Raw genomic sequence first — 22,992 nt, forward strand, 5'->3', positions numbered from 1 at the left:
TGCAGGACGAAGATCCTAACGCTCACTTGGCAAACTTTTTGGAACTACGTGATACATTTAAAATCAATGGCATTTCTGATGACGCCATTTGCCTTCGGTTGTTTCCCTTTTCGTTGAGGAATAAGGCTAAAGTCGTTACCACAAGGGTCAATCACTACTTGGGAACAAATGACTGAAAAGTTTTTATTAAAATATTTTTCGCCGGCTAAAACAGCCAAATTACATAATGATATCTCTTTTTTTGTGCAGATGGATTTAGAAACACTCTACGATACATGAGAGAGATACAAGGACCTTTTGAGAAGGTGCCCTCACCATGGGTTACCACTTTGGCTACAGGTTCAAACGTTTCATAATGGCCTGAATCCTTCGACTCGACAGATGATCAACGCAGCCGTTGGTGGAACCATCAATAATAAAACACCTGAAGATGCTTATGAATTTATAGAAGAGATGTCACTGAATAATTATTAGTGGCAAGTCATGAGGACAAAGCCAACAAAAGTAGCCGACGTTTATAACGTCGATTCGGTCACCATGCTCTCTCATCAGGTAGAACTCTTGAATAAGAAAATTGATGGTTTTCTTAGTTCTTCATAGGTTCACCCAATAATGCAGTCTAAAGCAAGTGGAGGTGGATCAAGCAATTCAGAATACCCACCCTATGGCCACAACATTGAGAACAAGCAGTTAAATTACATGGGTAATAATCTTCGATCTCAAAATAATCCTTATAGTAATACCTACAATGCATGTTGGAGGAACCACCCAAATTTCTCATGGGGAGGCCAAGGGAATCTGAGACCACCACCTCCAGGCTTCCAACAACCACCCTACCAATAAGAGAAAAAGCCGAACCTTGAGGAGATGCTAACAAAATTCATCTCGGTATCAGAAACTCATTTCCAGAATATCGAGACAGCCCTTAAGAATCAACAAGCGTCAATCTAAGGGCTCGAAACTCAAATAGGCCAACTCATCAAACTGATTTCTGAACGACCACAAGGTAGTTTGCCGAGTAACACGGAATCTAACCCAAGGGAACAACTCAATGTGATTATCACTCATGACAAGGAAGGGTTAGTTGAGCATGCATCAGAACCAAGGCAAGGTATTGTGGTAAGTCAAGATAAAGGTGAGGTAGTCTACAGCGAGCAAAAAACATTAAGTAAGGAGTACAAACCACAGGTGTCATACCCCCAATGCGACAAGGAAAGACCATACAGATGAACAATTCTGTAAATTCCTTAAACTATTAAAGAAATTACATATTAACTTACCATTTATCAAAGCTCTCTCGTAGATGCCAAACGCAGTTAAATTTTTAAGGGAGCTTCTAGTAAACAAACAAAAGTTGGATGAGGCATCGCATGTGGAGTTGAATGCAGTTTGCTCAGCCATATTACAGAATAAGCTACCCAACAAATTGAAACATCCAGGGAGTTTTACGATTCCTTGTTTAATTGGTAGTTTAGATGTTCATAATGCATTGGCTGACTTAGGGGCAAGCATTAATGTTATGCCTTATAAAATGTTTAAATAGGTAGGTCTTGGGAAACCCAAACAAACTAGGATGAGCATTCAATTGGCTGATAAAACCATTAGGTTTCCTAAGGGTATCATTGAAGATGTTTTTGTTAAGATAGATAAATTTATATACCCAGTAGACTTTGTTGTTCTAGACATGGAAGAAGATAGTAATGCACCTTTGATTTTCGGAAGACCCTTTTTAGCGACAGCTAGAACCATTATTGATGTTGGCACAGGTGAACTCACACTTCGTGTAGGAGATGAAACAATCACCCTTCAAGCTCGTGATTCAAGTAACACATCAAAAATTGAAGATGGTTGTATAAATCATTCTACTAAAACTGACCATGTGGTGCACCCTACTTTGCAAGAAATAAGTTCGTAGAACCTACACGAGCCATGCTTAAGCAACATCAAAGGACCTATCTATGAAGAACGAAGGCTACAAATCGAGGAGCTAGATGAATGGTGGACACAGAAATAAAGAACACCCGATAAACCGAAACTGAACCAGGACGAGCTTACTGACTCACCAAATCAACTTAAGGTTGGAGACAAAGTACTACTAGATGCAGCAGACCCTCGCATTGCCACTTCTGAACCTAACGGAGTAATCCCTCTTACGGTACTCAATATTTTCCCATATGGTACAGTCGAGATAATTCATCCCAAGTTCGGCACTTTCAAGGTAAACAGTACTTGTCTTAAACCTTATTTTGATAAAATTGATAGCAGGGATGAGGAGTGTAAACTCCCCGCACCACCATGACCATGCACCAGAAAGGTAAGCGGAGCTTAGACTATAAATAAGTGCTTCTCGGGAGGCAATCCGAGCACTAACAGTAATGATTTATTCGAATTCTAGTTTTTCACATCTAACCTACTAACTGAGTCTTGAAACACAGGGATTTCCCATCCACACAGCCAAGCACACGGGCGTGCCTTAGGCCGTGCTCACACTACAGGAGGAGACACGGCCGTGCGATACGACCGTGTGAAAACAGGGCAAAAGTTTTTCCCTAACACGGGATGCGATAAGTTGCCACGGCTGTGCGACATGGCCATGGGCGAAACTGCCAAAACAACTCGGGCGTGAGACTCGCTCATGCCTTGAAACCGTGGTTGAAACTGAGAATTTAACACGAGCGTGCGACATGCCCGTGTCATTCACCCGTGGTCGACATTGTCAAAAAGAACACGGGCGTGGGCTATCATACACGGGCGTAGGAGAAGCGAACGAAGTAAGACACGGCTGTGCGATATAGCTGTGTGCACCCACATGCCCAAGGAACACGAGCGTGGGCCGAATGTCAGACGCGCCCAAATTTAAAAACCACGAAATGCACAGGCTGAATTGAGAGCACACGGGCGTGTTCCACGGCCGTGTACCTCAATTTCTCTATAAACACCTATTATTTATTTTATTTTTATCTTTATATTTTGAAATTACTTCTTATTTCCTTTTAATACTATTTTATTTTGAATTTTTACAATTTTTATTTTTGACTATTTCATTACGAGTAATTATGTTTCATTATATTTCTTAAAGAATTCCTGATTTTATCACAGTCATAAAGAGCTCCAAAGCTCATCATCAAATAGGAACTAAAAACTCCAAGGGCAAAGGACTTATGGACTAATGAACCTTTACCACCACCGGAGTATCCTCCTCCACTCTCATCATTACCTTGGCCGATTATTCTCCATAACTCCAATTCAAAGAGTTCATTCATCATTCAAGAAGTTTCACTTCTCTCCCTATCTTATGTTTATATATCTATCTTTTTCAATATATCTATCTTTGTACATTAAGGGCAATGTACATCTTAAGTGTGGGGGGTCTTTTATATCATCATTAGAAATCCCTGAATTTTGTCTTATTCTCACGTAAATAACTCATATCACTATTAGAATGAATTTTAATTAATTTATAATTTTTATTGATATGTCTTGAATTAAAATATAGCCATTTATGAATTGATTGTTTAAACTTTAAGACATTAGGGAATCAAGCATAATAAGTTGATTTTTGAAGAATTATAAACTTTTAGGTTGTTTCCCTAAGTTTAGGTATTATCGTGAGTTGAAATTCACAAGTTTAAACATCAAAAAGCCATAATTTTTGTGAGATCTTGAGCCTTTAGAGCATATTTTATTTCTTTCATGCTTACTTTTATTATAAGTGCGTCAGTTTTGATTTGTCATTCTAGAACTTGCTTGATTATGCATGTCAAAACCACACCATTTGATTTGATATGTCAAGATGATAAAGGCACTTAGGTTTAACCCACTCACTCTACAAAATCCTACCTTCATAATTGACCCTTAGTGAACCCCTTTGAGCCTAACAAACCATTAATTGATTTACCCTCAATATTAACCCATAACTCATTATTGTTGAAATCCCCTAATTTGATCCCTATTTTTTTCGAGATTTGATTTGAACTAATTCCTTAGCAATGTTTTGCTCTTCTATGTATTTCACTTGTTCTTAAAAAAAAGATACTTCAACACATATTAGTAGTAATTCATCGTTTTTAAGCTTGAGTGTTAATTCCATATTCTGAGAAGAAGCTCACTTGTATTCAACTGATGACTAGTCATTTTTCTAGCTAGGTAATTTTTCAATTCAATCTTGATTCTAACTTTTTCTTTCAGCTTGTGACTATACCCCCTAACCAAAATCACGTTACAACCCTCTAAAAGACCTTTTTGATTGATGTATTAGCTCAATAAATAGTGGTGGAGATTTGATTTTCATGCAAGCCTATGGCAATAGCTTTTCATATTGACTAATAAGTGCTTTAATTGATGCCCTTAAATACCTTGAGGGATTTGAGTGAAGCTTTAGTGAGGATGTTAAACTCTGTGATATTTTAATCAAAGGTAATCACTTAGATAATGGGAGATACCTATGTTTTCGTGATAAAATACTCAACTTGGAATGTTTGAAACTTTGATGTACTTTTAGTTGAATTTTCAATGTATGAATACTTATGGATTATTTTGACATATTATTGATAGGGATTATAAATTGAGAAGAATTTATTTTGATTGTGAGTTGAGGATTTTGCTTGAGGACAAGCAAACGCTTAAGTGTAGGGGTACTTGATAAATCGTAATTTATACATGTTTTTAGCCCATGCTTAGCACATTTATGGATGGTTTCTCCTTAGATTTGGTGAATTCAATGCTCCAAATTCTTTAATTTCATGTTTTATACTTAGGTGCGCATAGGAGAGTAAAAAGAGCGAGAAACGGGCCGAAAATGGAAAAAATGGACCCACATGGGAAATTAACACGGCCTGGACTTCCTCACACGAGCGTGTCACACGGCCGTTTCCCTTTGGCAGGATCGAAACAGGACTTGCACGGGCAGACTACATGCCCGTGCCTATTCAACAGCCTTGACCACGGGCTGGAGTAATCGCACACGGGCGTGTCACACGGTCATGTCCCTACCGAGCCCAAGTATAACCCTATTCGAAAAAGGTCAATTTTGAGGGCTCTTAGGCATTTTAAAACCTATTTAAACACCGGAGGAGGCACTTAAGAAGGGAGACGTAGAGTAGGAAGCAAGGAATTACACAAGGAAAGCCGATTGATCCATCTCGGAAGCCGGATTCATCATCAAGACTGAAGATCTCCCTTCAAGTTCCTTCAGGAGTTTTGGGTTTTCTTATGTTTTGTTATATTTATGCTTTTGAGATGTTTTCTTCTATAATCATGAACTAAACCCCATAAATACCTAAGGGGAATGAAACCTAAGACGAATCTTGTTATTATTATCTGAATTGTATGATAAATATTTGACTTGTTCTTAATTATGTGTTCTTAATTCTTGTTTTAATATTCCAGGATATTGATTCGAGTTAATGCTCTTATTCAGAGGAGGAATAGACCCTGTCTTAGAGTAAATTTTTCATAATTAATCAGAGTTGATTGCACGCCTAGAGATAGGGTGATAAGATTTTGCCGGATTAGGGTGAAACCTAGTAAGGGGATCCATAAATCGAGTTAATGCAACACTAGATGTTAATTAGAAAGAGATTCCAATTAATCAACCTAAGGTTAGACATTATTAGTCTCGAGAGAGATAATAATATAACTTAGGGATTTCTACGGATCAAGTCAAATGAATAAATCGTCTGATTCAGAGTCAAATAACAAGTGAAGTTTAGGTGGATTTTTCCTTGGGTATTGTCTTAATCAATCGAGTTTTCCCAAAAGATTTTCCCTAATTTCTCTCTGTGTACTTTTAGTTTAGTTAATTAATTTAGATAAACAAATCCCTTAATTTTTAGGTTAGATAATAAAAAGAAAGTAATTACTAGTACTCTTGATTCCTTTGGGTTCGACAATTCGGTCTTGCTAAAACTATACTACTGTTCGATAGGTACACTTGCCTTCATCATGATAATAGTTAGTTTCAAGAACAATTAATTATAAATATTTAAAACTTGTCGCAAATATCACGTACCATATATTAATTTGCATGTTATTTTGTGTTTGATATAGTTTTTTTCTGAATTGATCCTTGCTAAATTAGTACTTTTATGTTTTAATCTCGTCAGGGATGCAATTGGAACGCTAAGAGACAAAAACGAGCAGAAAAGGACCAAATTGAAAAACAATCAATAAAAATGAGGTCGAATCAAAAATGTGGAGAAAAGCTAAGGATCATCAAAATTTTTGGACTTTGTAAAAGCCAAAAAATAGGAAAAAAATCTTATTTTATTTTTATTTTATTTTATTTTGATTTTATTTTAAATTAGTTAAGGCCAAAAATAGCAAACTCTATGTATATAAATAGGGCCTTAATGTCCTTTGGAAAGGCATCAATGAATTCTACTTTTCTACTCCAAATTGGAATAGAATTATTTTCCCTTTTTTTCAATTTGCCGTTAAAATTTTGTTGCATTGTTTTCAATACTTGTTTCTTTTATAAAATTGGGCTAATTGCCTTTCAAGTCTTTTTATTCCCCAATTTCCTCCATTTTTCATCAACCTATCTTTCAAACCATACAAAGCATGAATAATTTCATGCTTCACTAAATTCCATATTAGCTTTAGGCCAGTGTTTCTTTCTGGCCGGGAATTGTGAGATACGAATTTCTGATAAAATTTTTCCAATCGGCATTCCTTTTTTTCCTAAGTATCGGGATTGACAACTCATCCCTTAAGGTTAACTCGATTACAAGTCAAAAAGTGCACTTTGGGTTGGAGTCGTGTTAGCTGACAGTTGGAGAAACGAGTCAGTCGTGCTGTATTCAAATCTCTGAGAACAATTCAAGGAAGAAGTGATTGGGTTTAAACGACCCACGTGGTTGAGGTCATTAATTGGAGTTGGGTTCTTCAGAATGCAAGGCTGCCAGAATCTTGAATCAAGAACACGTGTATCTCGGTTAGATAATCAGTAAGAGTTGGTCTGCAGGTCGTACCAGAACCAGCTACTAGAGGAGGAATTTTTAGTTAGGACATTCTTAACTGCTATAACCAGCTAATCGTTTAGAGGAGAAGATTAATTTTTGAGGATCGATTCTTGATACGAAATTTACCTAGTCTAAGGCTAAAGCTTATTTTATCTGTTTACAAAAGTCTGAATTTATTCCCAGATTACATTTATTTTCAATAATTAACCAATCGTTATTTAAGCTGATTAGATTATTTACTTTCTTAAACATTTTCAAACCCCCCGATTTACTTGTTTATTTTTGTTGCAGGTACGTTTGGAGTCGTGGGCACGACCCTTGACGCGACGAATATTTTGTTCATAAGTGAACACGGAAGTTGATTACGACATCCAATCCCTATGGACCCGACCCTACTACCACTCTTTACGTTATTTAGAGTTATTTTAGTAGGAATTATTTTTGGTGGTTTCGATGCCCATTACATATCATGTTAATCAGTACAATACCAATAACATTGGCATATTGGCATGTTTAACACGCTCCTAGTTTACCAATTTCAGTGGCAAGCTTATATATGCATCCAATAAGAATTAATACATCACACAACCTAGTAAACATATATCAGAAATTACAATTGACACTTACACATTTAGTTAATCACCATAAAGACCCTTACAGATTTGACCATCATCTATTTGCACTTACCATGGCTGGCAATCACTTACCTAACTCAAGGTCATTCGGCCATGCTCAAATCAACACGAAAAATTTGACAACATGCATATTTCATTATTTCAATAATCATCAAACACTCAAGGTAAGACTCTTACCTAATTAATCATGAAACCAAAATACTAACTAATGCTATCCTACAGCCCCAACATTTAGGTCTAAACAAATCCTAATCAAATCTATATGTGACACATACAAAACACAATTAAACCAACCTTCAATCACCCATTCAAGGTTTTGCCAAAACAAGAAGTAAACCAGAATTTCATACATAAGTTCTTCTACCAATCAAACAAAAGATGCAAACAACATCAAACTTCACTGGAGATTTGAGGAGTTCAGATCTGGACCTTTGACAAAGAAAAATTCACAAAATTAGTACACTATATATTTGATCATAGTCATTGAAATATTTGGCCATCACAGTAAAAAAGAAAAGAATAAAAAATCGAGTCAGATCTAGACCACTTTCACTTCCTGATTTCTAAATTTGAAATAACGAATCAACAGAAAATGGATGAACACTTTAGTTGGCTAAGACAGGAGGCTGATTTTGGTAGCAAAAAGAAAAGAAAAGTGGGCAAAAAAGGTGTGAAAATGGCAGAAAAATCAGCAGCAAAAAATCAACCAAAGAGATAGGAGAAGAGATTAGCAGAAAATAGAAAAACAAGAAGAGACGATGAACAATGGGGTGACAAAATAGCAAAATTTAGGATTTTAGGGGCAACATAAAGAAGAAGAAAAGAAATGAAAATGATGGAAGAGGATAAGAACAGTAGCGCAGTGCAAAAGAGGAAGGAAAAGAAAGAAAATGGAGAAAAAAAGAGAAACAGTAGAAGGGGACGACAAGGATGGAAACAAAATTAAAAAAACTAACAAAGGAGAAAAATAACATTTATACCTAGGGTTACTAGGTAGGGACGATACACTAGGATTTTTGGGAAAAAATAAAGTAAATAAAATCTATAGTGAGATGGGAATCAAACTCGGGTCTCAAGAATAACCCACTAAGTCTTAACCATCTAGCCAATAACTCAATCTTGTTTAAACTCTTACAACATTTATTTTTAAAACAGGACGTGTCACTTACTAGGCTTTGAAGCAAAATTGTACAAAATAAAATTGATGTGAGGGAATATATTTGAACTTGGGTTTCACGAGCAAATTCACTATCACTTAACCATTAGACTAATAACTTATTTAATTATCAAACGCACATAGATAACCTTAAAAATCAAGGCATGACCACTCTCGATTCACAAACTCGATTCTACTAACCCGATTTTTGAGATGTGACATCTAACACCATTTAATAGGGCACTTTGCAATGTTCATAGTTTCTAATATTGTATACCGACCATACATATATCATTTTCTCAATATCATTTATAACATTTAATCAACATGAACACATAATTTCACCTACTTCTCATCAAAATACGATAGTAGTTAAGCTTATCTCAATAGCTTTATAATTCATATTTCACCTTATATATACTTCAATTACTATCATCATGATCTTATAGTTCATGTTGACCCTTATACCAATTTTATTAGCGTATAAAGACAATTGTTATTTCAAAAATTATTATCTAATTTATTAACTTATCTTGACATCAATATAATTCATATTATAGTTTTATATCAAATCATATAACCAAGCATTGCAATTTAGCTTTCAATCTCCATTACATAAACTTACCTTGTTCATTAATCAAGCTTAAAGGTCACGACTTGATATTTACACTACCATTTGTATTACAATCACAACATGAAACAAACATACTTTGAAATTTATAGCCATCATTAATTTAAAATATATAATCACCAATTAAAAACAGGGAATAAGACATTTCAAGTTAACACAAATTGGTTTCGCTATCTAACATTCGGTATCGCCTTCAAACCTTGACAATACGATTTTTCTTCCTTTTCATTCAATAATTCGACTATAAAGATTATATTAGTTTACATTTGGGAAAGGTATAACCAACAAACAGCATAATTTTACACTTATATAATTAAATATTTTTTAACCTTAATGTCTGAAATGCTTATATCTCGTTATTTACTCGACTGAATCAAAACCTGACTTTGTAGAGTTTTGTCTAGTATTTTTTAGCTTTTCTTATCCCAATTAAACTCTGTTTTTAGTTTCTCACTTAAACTTTGATTAGTGTAGGTTATTTTAATATTATTTGACTTACAAAATTAGTCTATAAATAGACCCTTTTTTCTACCCTAGAAAATAACCCATTTCACATTTAGGTATTAACTTTTCCAAGCTTTCTGAGAATTTTGTGTTTACGTTTTGAGGGTTCTTATTTTGAGTTTCGAGGTTTAGATTTATCTTTATCTGATTACTCTTCGTTTTTGTCGTTTTAATGAAATTATCTTTGCCCGTGATTTTTTATCCTCTTCAAAGGGGTTTTTTCACGTTAAATATTTGTGTTAATATAATGTTTTGGTTTCGGTGATATAATGTTTTTAGTTTGGATGAGGTCCTCAAATGTTAATATGATAAAGTAAATGTATATGTGAAAAGGATATATTGAATGCCAATTATGGCTTGGAAATGTAAAACGATCCCGTTTGAGCCACGTGAATTCTTAGGATACAAATGACATGTCATTAGGGATTATACGATTTCGAGTGTTGGTCTTAAATGTCTTACCGATGGTTTAAGTCCTACACTTGTTGCAGATTTAAGGCCTAAATGTATATGTTTGCTAGGTTTATAATGAATTTTAGGTAATTAATATTAAATGACATTATTGATCTGTATTAATGTTAATTGTTCTATTTTGTATGGTAATGCTCCGTAACCCTAATCTGACAACGGATACAAGTTAAGGTGTTACATTTAGTGGTATCAGAGCTACGATTTAGTTGATTCTCGAATTGAACATAGTTAGTAAGGAGTACAGAATACATGACATTATATAACATGTGATAATGTGATATCTCCTGACTTAAACTGAATTATGTTTTATATATATATAGATAAAAGATGTCATCCAACCAAGCTGATTCCGATGAAGTTTAAAGTAATGCTCAGGCCTTCGTTCAAGGAGCAGCTAATAGTGGCCCCGTAGCTGAGGCTCGGGGCGAAAGAAGCATTCTTTCATATGATGTCTAAGTGGTTTTCTGAATTTGTTACAATGAACCCTATGGCTCAACGACCTCTACCCCTTTCCATACCCCAATATGTTTCCTCTATCTTCAAGGTTTAGAACAGATACGAGTGAGTAGACCTCTTGTAGAAAAATTCACAAGTATGGGGCAGAAGGTGATCTAGAAAAATTTGAGTTTTGGCTAGAGAATATAATCAGAGTTTTTGATGAATTGTTTTTCTCTCCTACTGATAATTTTGAAATGTGCAATATCATTGCTAAAAGATTCAACATATCATTAGTAGAATACTTTAATAACGGTCGTACCAAAAGATCGTGTGAATTGAGATTTCTTTCAAACCAAATTTAAAAAGAAATACATCAGTCAGAGGTATCTTAAAAAGAAAAGGAAAGAGTTTTTAGGGTTGAAGAAAGGTCATCGATCGGTAGCAGAATATGAAAGAGAATTGTGCAACTTAGCAAGTATACTCTAGAATGTATACCAACAGATGTTGTTATGTATATTTGGTTTGAAGATGGTTTAAATGAAGACATCAAATTGTTAGTGAGGATTCTAGAATTGAAAGAATTTATGGTATTGGTGGATTGAGCGCATAAGGCTGAAGAACTTAGTAAAGCTAAAAGAAAGGCAGGTTTTGAGGTTCATGACACAGGTAAGTGATTAATGGGAAAATCATTCATTAGAGGAAAGTTTTTACAAACTTTATCAACTAACACATACTATCCTAAAATGTGTGTGAAAAGGATTTGATGTTATTACCATTTGATGAATTTAATGTAATTCTTGACATGGATTGGTTGACTTTTCATGATGCTGTTGTGAATTAACGAAAGCAAATTTTGTTGAAATGTTAGAATGGTGAAATAGTCCGGGTTAAATCAGATAAATATGACAGTTTAGTTAATATCATTTCAACTATGTCAGCTCAGAAATATATTAAGAAAGGTTGTGAAGCATATCTAGCTTATATACTTGATTCTGGGGCTTCAATTTTGAAATTAGAGTTAGTTCTAACTATTTGTGAATTTTTGGATGTGTTTCCAAAAGAATTACCAGGGTTAGCGCCAGTCAAAAAGGTTGAGTTTGCTATTGAGTTAGTACTGGGAACTTCTCCGATATCGATAGCTCTGTATAAAATGGCACCTATAGAATTGAAAGAGTTGAAAGCACAGTAGCAAGAATTGATAGAAAGAGGATTTATGCAGCCTAGTTTTTCTCCCTAGGGTACTCTTGTACTGTTTGTTAAAAAAAAGGACGAGTCAATGCGGTTGTGTATTGATTATCAATAGCTTAATAAGGTCACAATCAAAAACAAATATCTATTTTTGTATATCGATGATTTGTTTGATCAATTGAAAGATGCAACAATGTTCTCAATGATTTATCTCCGTTCTGGATATTATCAACTACGGATTAAAGATTCTAATGTGCCACAGATTGCTTTTAGGACCAGGTATGAACATTATGAATTTTTAGTTATGCCATTTAGTTTAACCAATGCACCTGCTGTGTTTATGGATTTGATGATTTGAATATTCTAGCCGTATTTAGATAGATTTGTGGTTGTATTCATTAATGATATCCTGATATATTCTCAAGATGAAATTGAGCATGCAAAACTATTGAGAGTAATATTGCAAACATTGCGTGAGAAACAGTTATTTGCTAAATTTAGCAAATGTGAGTTCTAGCTGTGAGAAGTTGGATTTTGGGACATGTTGTATCGGCGGATGGTATTAGAGTGGATCCGAGTAGAATATCAACAATTATAGACTAGAAGGCTCCAAGAAATGTTTCAGAAATCAAAATTTTCTTGGGTTTAGCCAAATATTATTAGAGAGTTGTTAAAGGGTTTTTGATGATTTCTACAATGTTGACGAAGCTATTTTAGAAAGATGTTAAGTTTGAATAGTTTGAAAAATGTTAGCAAAGTTTTAATCAATTGAAAGTATTGTTGACTGAAGCCCCTCTGTTGATTCAGCCAGAGTCTGGCAAGAAATTTGTGGTCTATAGTGATGCTTCACTTAATGGTTTAGGTTGTGTTTTGATGCGAGAAGGCAAAGTGGTAGCTTATGCTTCTTATCAATTGAAACCGCACGAGAAAAAATTACTTGACTCATGATTTAGAACTTGCAGCTATTGTGTTTGATTTAAAGATCTGGCAACACAATTTGTTCAGAGAAAATGTCACATCTTCACGAATCACAAAAGCCTGAAGTATTTGATGTCACAAAAAGAATATAATTTGAGACACTACTAAAAGGATTACGATTTGATCATTGATTATCATTCAGGAAAAGCTAATGTGGTTTCCAATGCTTTAAGTAGAAAATATTTATTTCCTTTGCGAGATTTGAATACTCGTTTGAGGTTGATTGATAATGGTTCCATTGTAGCGGAATTAAAAGCTAAATTGACATTTCTGCATCAGACTTGTGAAGCTCAGAAAAGTGATTCTGATTTGATTACTAAACGAGAACAGATTGAAAAGATATCTGATTCAGAATTCCATATTAGTTCCGATGGTAGTTTATATTTTTGAAATAGAATTTGTTTTTGAAGAAATTTTGATATTATACGGAAAATTTTACAAGAAGCTCACAATAATAATTATTCGTTACCCCCTAGTAGTAACAAAATGTACGGTGATTTGAAACAAATGTATTGGTGGCCAGGTATGAAACGTGAAATTTTAGAGTTTGTATCAAATGTTTGATTTGTCAGCAAGTTAAAGCCAAGCATCAAGTACCTTATGGAGTGGTATAGTCTGTTATGATACCAGAATGGAAATGAGAACGGGTTACGATGGATTTTGTGTTAGGGCTACCCTTGTCTCCATGGAAGAAAGATGTTATTTGGGTTATTGTGGATCATTTTACTAAATCTACACATTTCATTTTAGTACTTATGGATTATTATCTTGAGAAGTTGGCAGAACTATACGTTTCTGAGATTGTTAAATTGCATGGTGTTCTAGTGTTTATTATATCTGATAAACATCCACGGTTTACTTCTAGATTTTGGAGTAAATTAAATGAAGCTCTGGGTACTCGACTACATTTTTGTACAACATTCCATCCACAGACCAATGGTTAGTCTAAGCGAGTGATACAGATACTTGAGGACATGCTCCGTTGTTGCATTTTAGAGTTTGAGGGTAGCTGGGAGAAATTTCTTCCTTTGGTTGAGTTTGAATATAATAATAGCAATCAAGCAATTATTAAAATGGCACCGTATAAAGCTTTGTATGGTCGAAAATGTAGAACGCCATTATACTAGACTTAATTAAGTGAGAACAGCTTCTCGATGTCGATTTGATCTGAGAAACTGAAGATAAAGTTAAAGTAATTCGTGATTGTTTAAAAGTTGCTTCTGATCATCAAAAATCATATGTAAATTGAAAAGAAAAGATATTGAATTTCAGATTGGCAATAGAGTGTTATTAAAAGTATTACCTTGGAGAAAAGTTCTTTATTTTGGCTGAAAAGGAAAGCTTAGCCCACGATTTATTGGGTTGTATGAGATCATTGCAAGAATTGGGCCGATAGCTTACCATTTAGCTTTACCATCTGAGTTAGAGAAAATATGAAATGTGTTTCATGTATCAATGTTACGGAGGTATCGATCTAACCCTTTACACGTGATTTCTCCTATTGATGTTGAAATTTAGCCAGATATGTCATACAGTGAAGAACCGATTAGAATTATACCTCAAGAAGTTAAAAATTAAGGAATAAATGTATATCTTTGGTTAAAGTTCTCTAGCAATGCAATGGGGTCGAGGAAGTTACTTGGGAACTAGAAGAAGCTATGAAAGTGCAATACCCGAACCTATTTTCTAGTAAGATTTTCGAGGACGAAAATTCTTTTAGAATGAGAGTTGTAATAGCCCATTTTTAGTAGTGTTGGGAATAGTGGTTTAGAGACCATGATTCTGATGAGAGAATAAATATTTTATTATTGATTTAAATTCTATTGGGTTATATTAGAGTTGTATTGAAGTTTCGTTAAGAAATTTTGAAGTTTAAATGGGTAAAAAGGATTAAATTGAAAAAGGTGCAAAAGTTAGATTCTACTAGTTAAAAGGATTAAATGGTTATGGAAAGGAAGATTAATAGACTTAGATGGTATTTATACCATATGAAAAGTTAGTGGACAATTATGGGTTTAATTTTTTCATTTTATGAACAAATAAACTAAAGGTAAACTAGTAATTAAATAAACAAATCTTAAACTAAATTAAGCAAATAGTGTCAACTTCCTAAAATTCTTCTCTTTCACCAAAATTGAAGAAATAAAACATCATTTTCTTGGCTTTAAGGTTCAGTCAACATAGAAGCATTACATGGTATGCATTTGAGCCCCATTTTTATTAATTTTTATGTTTTGAAGCTTATTTTAGCTTAAACTACTTAGTTCGGGGGTTAATTTGAAAAATAGCTAGAGGTTGAGGGACTTTCCATAGTTGATTTTGAATGTGTTTTGATGTTAGTTAATAGATTATTAATGTTGATGGTCAAACAAACATGTTTTGCTAAGTGATTTTTTATGAATTTAGGATTAAGGATTAATTTGTTGGAAATGTAAAATTCATTGGTTTTAATGTGAATTGTTGGTATTCAAGACCCCTAGGAGAATTGGTTAATATGGGTTTAGGTTAAAATGGTTAAATTTCAAGTTATGAGCTTAAGGAATAATTTGTGAAAAAGTTAAAATAGGAAGGGTAATTTTGTAATTGCATGATAATATGAATTATAGATTGAATTAAATACATAAGGTTATTTGAAGTACTTAATTGAATGAAATTATCTATTTAGATCATGAAAAAATAACAACCGGACTTAAACCGGGGAAAGGCGAAAGCTTTGGATTAGCCTCCAACTCTACTTTTGCGACTATAGTTATTTATGTAAGTTCGTATGAATTATAATCTTACTAAACATAGTTTGATTGATTATTTGTTATATAATGTTAGTTATAAATTGACTTAAAATATATATATCGATAATTTGAGAAATTGACGGATAAAAGATCTCATTTGAACCTTAAGAATTCTTAGGATACAAATGATATGTCATTAGGGATTATACGGTTTCGGGTGCTGGTCTTGAATGTCTTACGAATGGTTGAAATCTTGCATTTGTTGCGATCCTCCACAGCTCTTGTGATTAGCATTATGTAGCTAACATTCTGATCCACAGCTCGTGTGAGCATGCCCACTTCACAGCTCGTGTGAGCACTATTGAAAAGGAAAGGTTACGGTTGTATGGAAAGACACTATGTGTGAGCAGTCCTGAGTATCCAATGTAATTCTAGATGGTTCAATAGGTAAGTAAAGGTAAATGGCAAGGGATGTATTCAAATGGATAGTTGTTTATAAACTTATGAAAGGTAATTTTGATGAATGCAAATGAATTGAAGGGAACTAAATGATTATGTGATGAATGATATGTTCATGAAGATTCATTTGTGAAATTGTTGATTTTCTATATGTATTATGCATGAGCTTACTAATTTTTGAGTTTGGTGGTGCTTATAGGATTGTACTAAGCTTATAAGTATAGTAAATATTTTATAATTTGAGCTTAAGAATGTAAGTTTTTACTTGAGTTTATACGAGCTTACTAAGCATTAGTTCCTTACGTAGTTATTTTACTTTATTTCATAGATTACCAGAAGCTTGATCGGTTGGAAGCTTGTTGGAGTTTTATCACACTATCCAGCAACCATTTCAATAGTTTTTGAGTTATTTTGGCCAAGGTTATAAATGGCATGTATATGACTTTATGTAATGGTAGTTTTTGAATGAGTTAATGGTCAATTTGAATGTATATGTCTTTGGCGTATATATTTTGTTTGTTGGACATATAGTGCTTGGCAAGCTTTTGTCCTTTGGGTTACTTTTAAGTACTTTGTAATATATTGTCCTTTTGGTGTGTTTTATGGTATATGAATAATTTGACAATTGATGTCATTAGGTACCTAAATTGGTTATGATTTGTGCTTGAAATGTGGCATTATAACCTTGTTTTGATTGAAGTTGTTTTGGTATAAATGTGGTGCATTTGAATAGCATATTGGTTAGGAGAAATAGTTTGATTGAATTGGTATGTTTATATGTGTTTGAAGTGTCTTTAAGTCTATTGAATGTATGCATAAATGGGGTAGATGATTGGGCAAGTTTTGGACTTAAAATGGCTTGTTTTTAGGGTAAAATTGTGAAGCACACGGCCTGACTACACGGATGTGTGTCACTTATTATTTCAAGTCGGTGGCTTACACAGTCTAGCACATGGCCTGCAATAGGCCGTGTGACAGAAGTCAGAGAGTTACACGACCTAGTACATGATCTGTGACATGACCGGTTGATCCAACTCAGTAAGTTACACGGTTTAAGACATGACTGAGACATGGACGTGTGTCCCATTATTCGAATGCCACAAGGTCTGGGCTATGTCACATGGCCGTGTGACCCCTGTTTTCAAAATTTTAAACTTTTTCCAAAAATTTTTGAATTGTTTTAAATTAGTTCCGTATTGATTCCAAACTATTTTTAGGGCCTCGAAAGCTCGATTTAAGGCCTAAATGTATATGTTTGCTAGGTTTATAATGAATTTTAGGTATTTAATATTAAATGACATTATTGATCTGTATTGATGTTAATTATTCTATTTTGTACGGTAATGCTCTGTAATTGATATGAGTTAGGGGTGTTACATTTTTTGGCCTCATCTTCATACTTTTATTTACCTCGCTGGTTTAACTTAGCAAAAGATAACGCCACGAGCAGTTATACAGGTTGTCAACTACCTTTGGCAGACTTATAGATACCACACCACTATGAAGGGTCCTTACCTTGATCCCTTTATTTCATTTTGAACTCAATATCGGCTTACCAAAGCATCCCAAAATTCAACACCTTAGCCTGTGTGTAAATTTTCTTTAGAGGAAGACCCATTTGCTAATATCCCCATATATGGCCCTTGAATATGAGGTCTGCCTGATAGTCAAGTACCTTTTTTTCCTTATGGATTCGTATTGGTAGGACGGTCCCATAGGACTTTCCCTCTTCAAATTATTCAACACTTCTATAAACAAATAGTCCCCAACAAACTACCTCTTCCTTAGATTGTATAAGATGATTTCCCATTTATAAGAAAATCCTTAGTGGATTTCATAACGCCAAATGACCCTATCAGTCATCCTGCTCATTTTTTGGACCTTGGTGGAATTTCCACTTTTCTAGCGACCCTTTTATCGATGAACACTTAGAATTTAAACCTAAAAAATCGCTCTATTACTTCATAGCTGACGATGGTTTATACATCAACCCTGACGGGCTCTTATTGGTGGATACTTACTTGCAAATAATGTGAAGGAAATGCCCCTTCCTTTCACATATGCCTGCGTTTATGACACTTCTACCAGTTCTTCTTACTCTCGTATTTTGGCGAATCCTCTTATTAGTACGCTGGCTTGCGTTTTCAAACGCACCATGACCATCATGCTAGACTGCTCAACATGCGAGTCATATAGTGACTTCCCTTTTTATGCCTTGACAGGCTTCTTGATTCACTATCTTGGTGGACTCCATCATTGCCATAAGGTGTACATGTTCACCACTAGATCGTTCCATGGCCAACCATAGGCTTTTGATTCAGAATAATCAATAAACCCATTTCGAGGTGTCACCCTGTAGGACCTGAATACCATTTACACGGTGTCGCCCCGAAGGACATATATACTGCTTACTCAGTGTTACACTAAAAGACCAGTGGATAACCATTCCTCGATGTCGCCTAACTCCCACAAATCCCCTTTCAATGAATCTATTCCTCTATTACGCCAATTTCCTATATTCACTAACCTATCAAAGTAACTCCCTCTATACTTCGCATTTTATAAACAGAATTTCCACACATAATAATTCACATATTATTATAACATATAATACGTCATATATCAATACGACAATACAAACCACATCTTGCATTCAAAGAACATACTCGCAATCATGCATATATTTACATAGCATTATGCATGTATAGCTTACTCATTAACCATAATCATATACAGCTATGGAATTCAGACTAAACTCACAATAGAGACACAAGCAGAACATTCTAGAACAACAACAAACAAACACTCAAAATAGACTGCAGAATCTCACCTGCTATCCTTCATCCTCACCAGCTTAGCTTATCTGAATGCTAAAGCCTCCTTCGTCTCGACATCTAATCATAACAACCAAATATATTAGTTAAATCGAAGGCATTCAAGCTTTAAATCCCCGAATCTAGTTTCATGCAAAAATTTTTGAAGGTTTCATAAACCCCGTAAAGTTTTTTTCCTCAATTTCACAATTATAATAAGATTAAGAAACTTACCAGTTCACCGGATTTACTATATTCCAGACTTAAACCACACGATCATTGCCCCGTGCAAGACTCTCCTTAATTTTCTCTTCTTTGGAGTAATCGAAGAAGACGATACAAATAAGAAGAAAATATAAATAGAATTGAAAAGAATCTCCTCTTCTGAATAAGGCTTCTCTCGTATAAATAACCCTTCTCGTACGATCACCAAAACCCTAATTGAGCCATCCATAAATAATCATGTTGTCTCCCACCAAGGAACCAGTTGATTCCAACTTAATCTGACCAGGTTTGAATCCCAAATATTTACTATTAAGTCACCTAATTTTCTAGATTTCTCAATAGAGTTCGCCTATCCCCCAATTTCCTTCAATTTACTCTCAAATTTCCCCTAAATTTTGAACTTTATTGGAAACCGAGTGTGACAATTTAAACCAACTAATTCTATTGGGAACCCTTGTTTTTCTATTAATTACACCCAAATTCACTCATTAACATTCCTAAAGGATTTAGCTACTCATGAATCTCGAGATCATTTTCCTAAGAATTAATTTAATCATACAAAAACACAAATTAAAATAAAATGAAAGGAAAATTGATATTGATCTGTTTGATAAACTGGATGTGCTCAGTTCCACGAATTCCTTTAATAACTTTAGTGATATCAATGTTGACAGGCAACAAGTGCAAGAAAAATATTAAAATACTTAATAACCAAGTATTTCACTCAAATCAAATCCATGTCCTAGCAAGAAATAAAAATTCTTTTAAAAATAAAATTAAAACCTAAGTCTAAAACTAAAATCTAAATTCTACCCTAACAACTTGACTCATTAGCTTAGCATAAGCTTTGCTATTTATAGGCAAAATTAGTTGCTCACTTAGGTCAATTATGAGCCTAATTAAGTTAAGTATGGATTGTACAGACGAAAACACCCTTAATTAATTTTTGCCCTCCATTAGACCTATGTCACGACATAGGCTTATGTGTCTCGCGACGTACAACTTCAAATACTAAATCTGGAGCTCGTCCAGTCTTGTTGCGATCCTGGAAGCTCGTGTTGCAACTCAGTTGTCATTTCTTATGCTTTTAAGCCTAAAAATAGGTCTCATGCATATTCAATTAACTCATTAAAACTACCTTAAGGCCCATATTGGCCCAAGAGGTCAACTAACGCAAAATTATGCATAAAAACACTTATTTTGCAATAAATTAAATCTAAGTTATTAGAACTGAAAATGCAATAAAATAACCTAAAATGACTTAAAAACAAGCTTGTTAAGTGCCGAAAAGTACCTAATTTGCCACTACAAATTGTGGCAGGTCAAGCCTCTAGTAGGAAGTAGTTGCCTTCCTTCAACACCAACAAGTTGTTTTTCTTTTCCTCCGGTAAGATATGGTATATGGCTTATGCCTTGGGGAAAAATCTCTTGATGTTTATTGATACTTACACCTTTTTTTTAGTACAATCAGAAGTCCACTCTTGGTACTAGTAGTTGTACTTCCTCTCAAAATAAGTTTAAACTTCTTTTGTAGTAAAAGGTAGATGATGACTTAATCTTCATGAACAATTATCTCCTTTCTATCCATAACATTTAAAAAATCTTTATGTAACCAAACTCATTTAATTTCCCTCACTAAAGCTCATCATCTTATTTAATTTTACAAAATAGAAATTATTCAGTATCAAAAATTGATTCATAACATACAAAGTACAAAACCATAACAAATTTGAGACTTCTAAATCCACAAACACAATAGTAGAATTTTCAGTTGTATTAACCTTCATCTTTTTTCTAACTAAAGGCATTTATTTCTTCCTCATCCCTAGAAAGACCAAGATCTATTAAAACAATCACTAGAGATATTCTCGCGGCATTAATTGTCTTACCTTTCTCACTACTACCACCCTTAACATGTTCATCAACAAATTCAACAACCTTAGTAGATTTCACCAAAAATAACCTCATACCTTTTATGTTTATGAGAAGGTCTTTGGCACCTAATTTCTTTTAATGCATAGAATTGTTCCACCTAAGTCTTATATATTGTTCTTTGTCAATATTTCATCGATCTTCACATTTCTCTCTTGGAACTAATAATTAAGTTGCACTATTAAAGTTTCATCTTCCAAAGGAGGCTTTCTATTACACTACTCTAATAAGGAAACCATCCATTTAGTTTGAAAATGAAAACTTTGCTTCAATTTACTTTCTAAGAAAATATATTTATTCTCATACAAGTGCATGTAACTCTTTTTACCCATCAGCAAATGGTCCGCTTGATTATGAGGTGTAAAATAAGAAAACCCTTGTAACCCCTTAATATTTAGAAACATCAATTTGTGCAAATTCCTAAAACAGCCAAGCAAGAGAAGTTTTCAATTTTCAAAAATCTAAGAAAAATGCCATTAAAACCTTCATAATGTACTAAGCCAGTTGCCTAGAAGCAATAAACTCCACCTTGAAAACATACATTGGCAAGTAAAAACCCCTACTATCATTGCATACGTCACTTCAATGATGAAAACATTTTAAAACCAAAATTCATACTAATAATTTGGCACTAGAACAACCCTCTCCCACAATACTTAGTCATTTCATCACGATTAGTCAATCTTGCCTTTGACCTCACTCTCAACCATCCCAACTGATTGTTCGTGTATACTTCTTCTATAAAACATATATTTCTCACTTTTCAGCACAAAATAACCACAAGCATAATAGTGTCAAGTTGTAATAAAGTAATATTATTTTTACAATGAAATACTTATTCATGTATTCTAATGATCATTTCTGTAATACCCCCTACCCGTACTCATTGCCAGAATAGGGTAGGAGGCATTACCGGAGTTTACGAATTTAATTTTTTTAAAACTCAACATAACCCCTTTATAGATATCTAACCTTCCCTGCAATATTAAACCGAGACCAATCCATATCAACCAATCCAATTCAACATATTTTCAAGATAGATTCATGCATTTTTATAAGATAACTTCGTCACATACCAAAACCAAGATTTGTTAGCCATACCAATGGCTGACCTTACATTCATATAACATTAACATTTACTTTATCAGCTTATGCATGCCACTGATTTCCAAAATAAAGTTTCTTGATATACCGAAATCTTGAAGTTGATAGTGTGATGTGTCTCCGACCAAATCCGACCTCCGAGCTCTTAACACTACAAAATAGGAAAAAAAGGAAATAGGGTAAGCAATTTGTGCTTAGTAAGCTCATGTAACAAGAATTATACTTACCTAATATTTTCAATACAATGCAATAAATATTCAAATATCCATTCAATGCATTATTACCCTAACATGCACAAACTAAACATTCAAGTTAGTACAATAATTTCTATGTGTCATTAATATATATACCATGATTGATGAACTCATCAATACCATGATTTCCATTCCCTTATTATTTTTCCATATTTATCCTGTTGAATTTCTAGGAATTTCGATGGATTTTCAGAGGTACACTTTTAGTGTACATTTTCGGGTCCGTCAATTCATATTCATGTGCGCACATTTCCATTTCAGAGAGCACACTCCCGCGAACCTCATCCTTACAGCGGGATTACCAGTCCAGCCTAAATCCCCTATAATATAAACTCATAGAGTATTGTTGGGATTACCAATCTGGGCTAAATCCCCTGCAACGACAATTACTCTAATGAGCTTGGATCTGAATTACCAGTCCAAGCTAAATTCAGACCCTGATTCGGATTACCCGTCCGAGCTAAATCCATTTTACACATATTCTTCGGGAGGGCTATATCAGGATAGGATCAC

The 22,992-nt window shown here is 34.1% G+C and overlaps 1 non-coding gene across 1 annotated transcript; it reads right to left on the bottom strand.

Annotated features, from left to right (window-relative positions):
* Positions 1–217: 217 nt before the first annotated feature.
* LOC128287669 (small nucleolar RNA R71) lies at positions 218–323 on the bottom strand. Its single transcript, XR_008278369.1, has one exon. It is a non-coding gene; the product is annotated as a small nucleolar RNA R71 (small nucleolar RNA).
* Positions 324–22,992: the final 22,669 nt, after the last annotated feature.

Source organism: Gossypium arboreum, chromosome 13, assembly GCF_025698485.1.
Source record: "Gossypium arboreum isolate Shixiya-1 chromosome 13, ASM2569848v2, whole genome shotgun sequence".
Lineage (NCBI taxonomy): Eukaryota > Viridiplantae > Streptophyta > Magnoliopsida > Malvales > Malvaceae > Gossypium > Gossypium arboreum.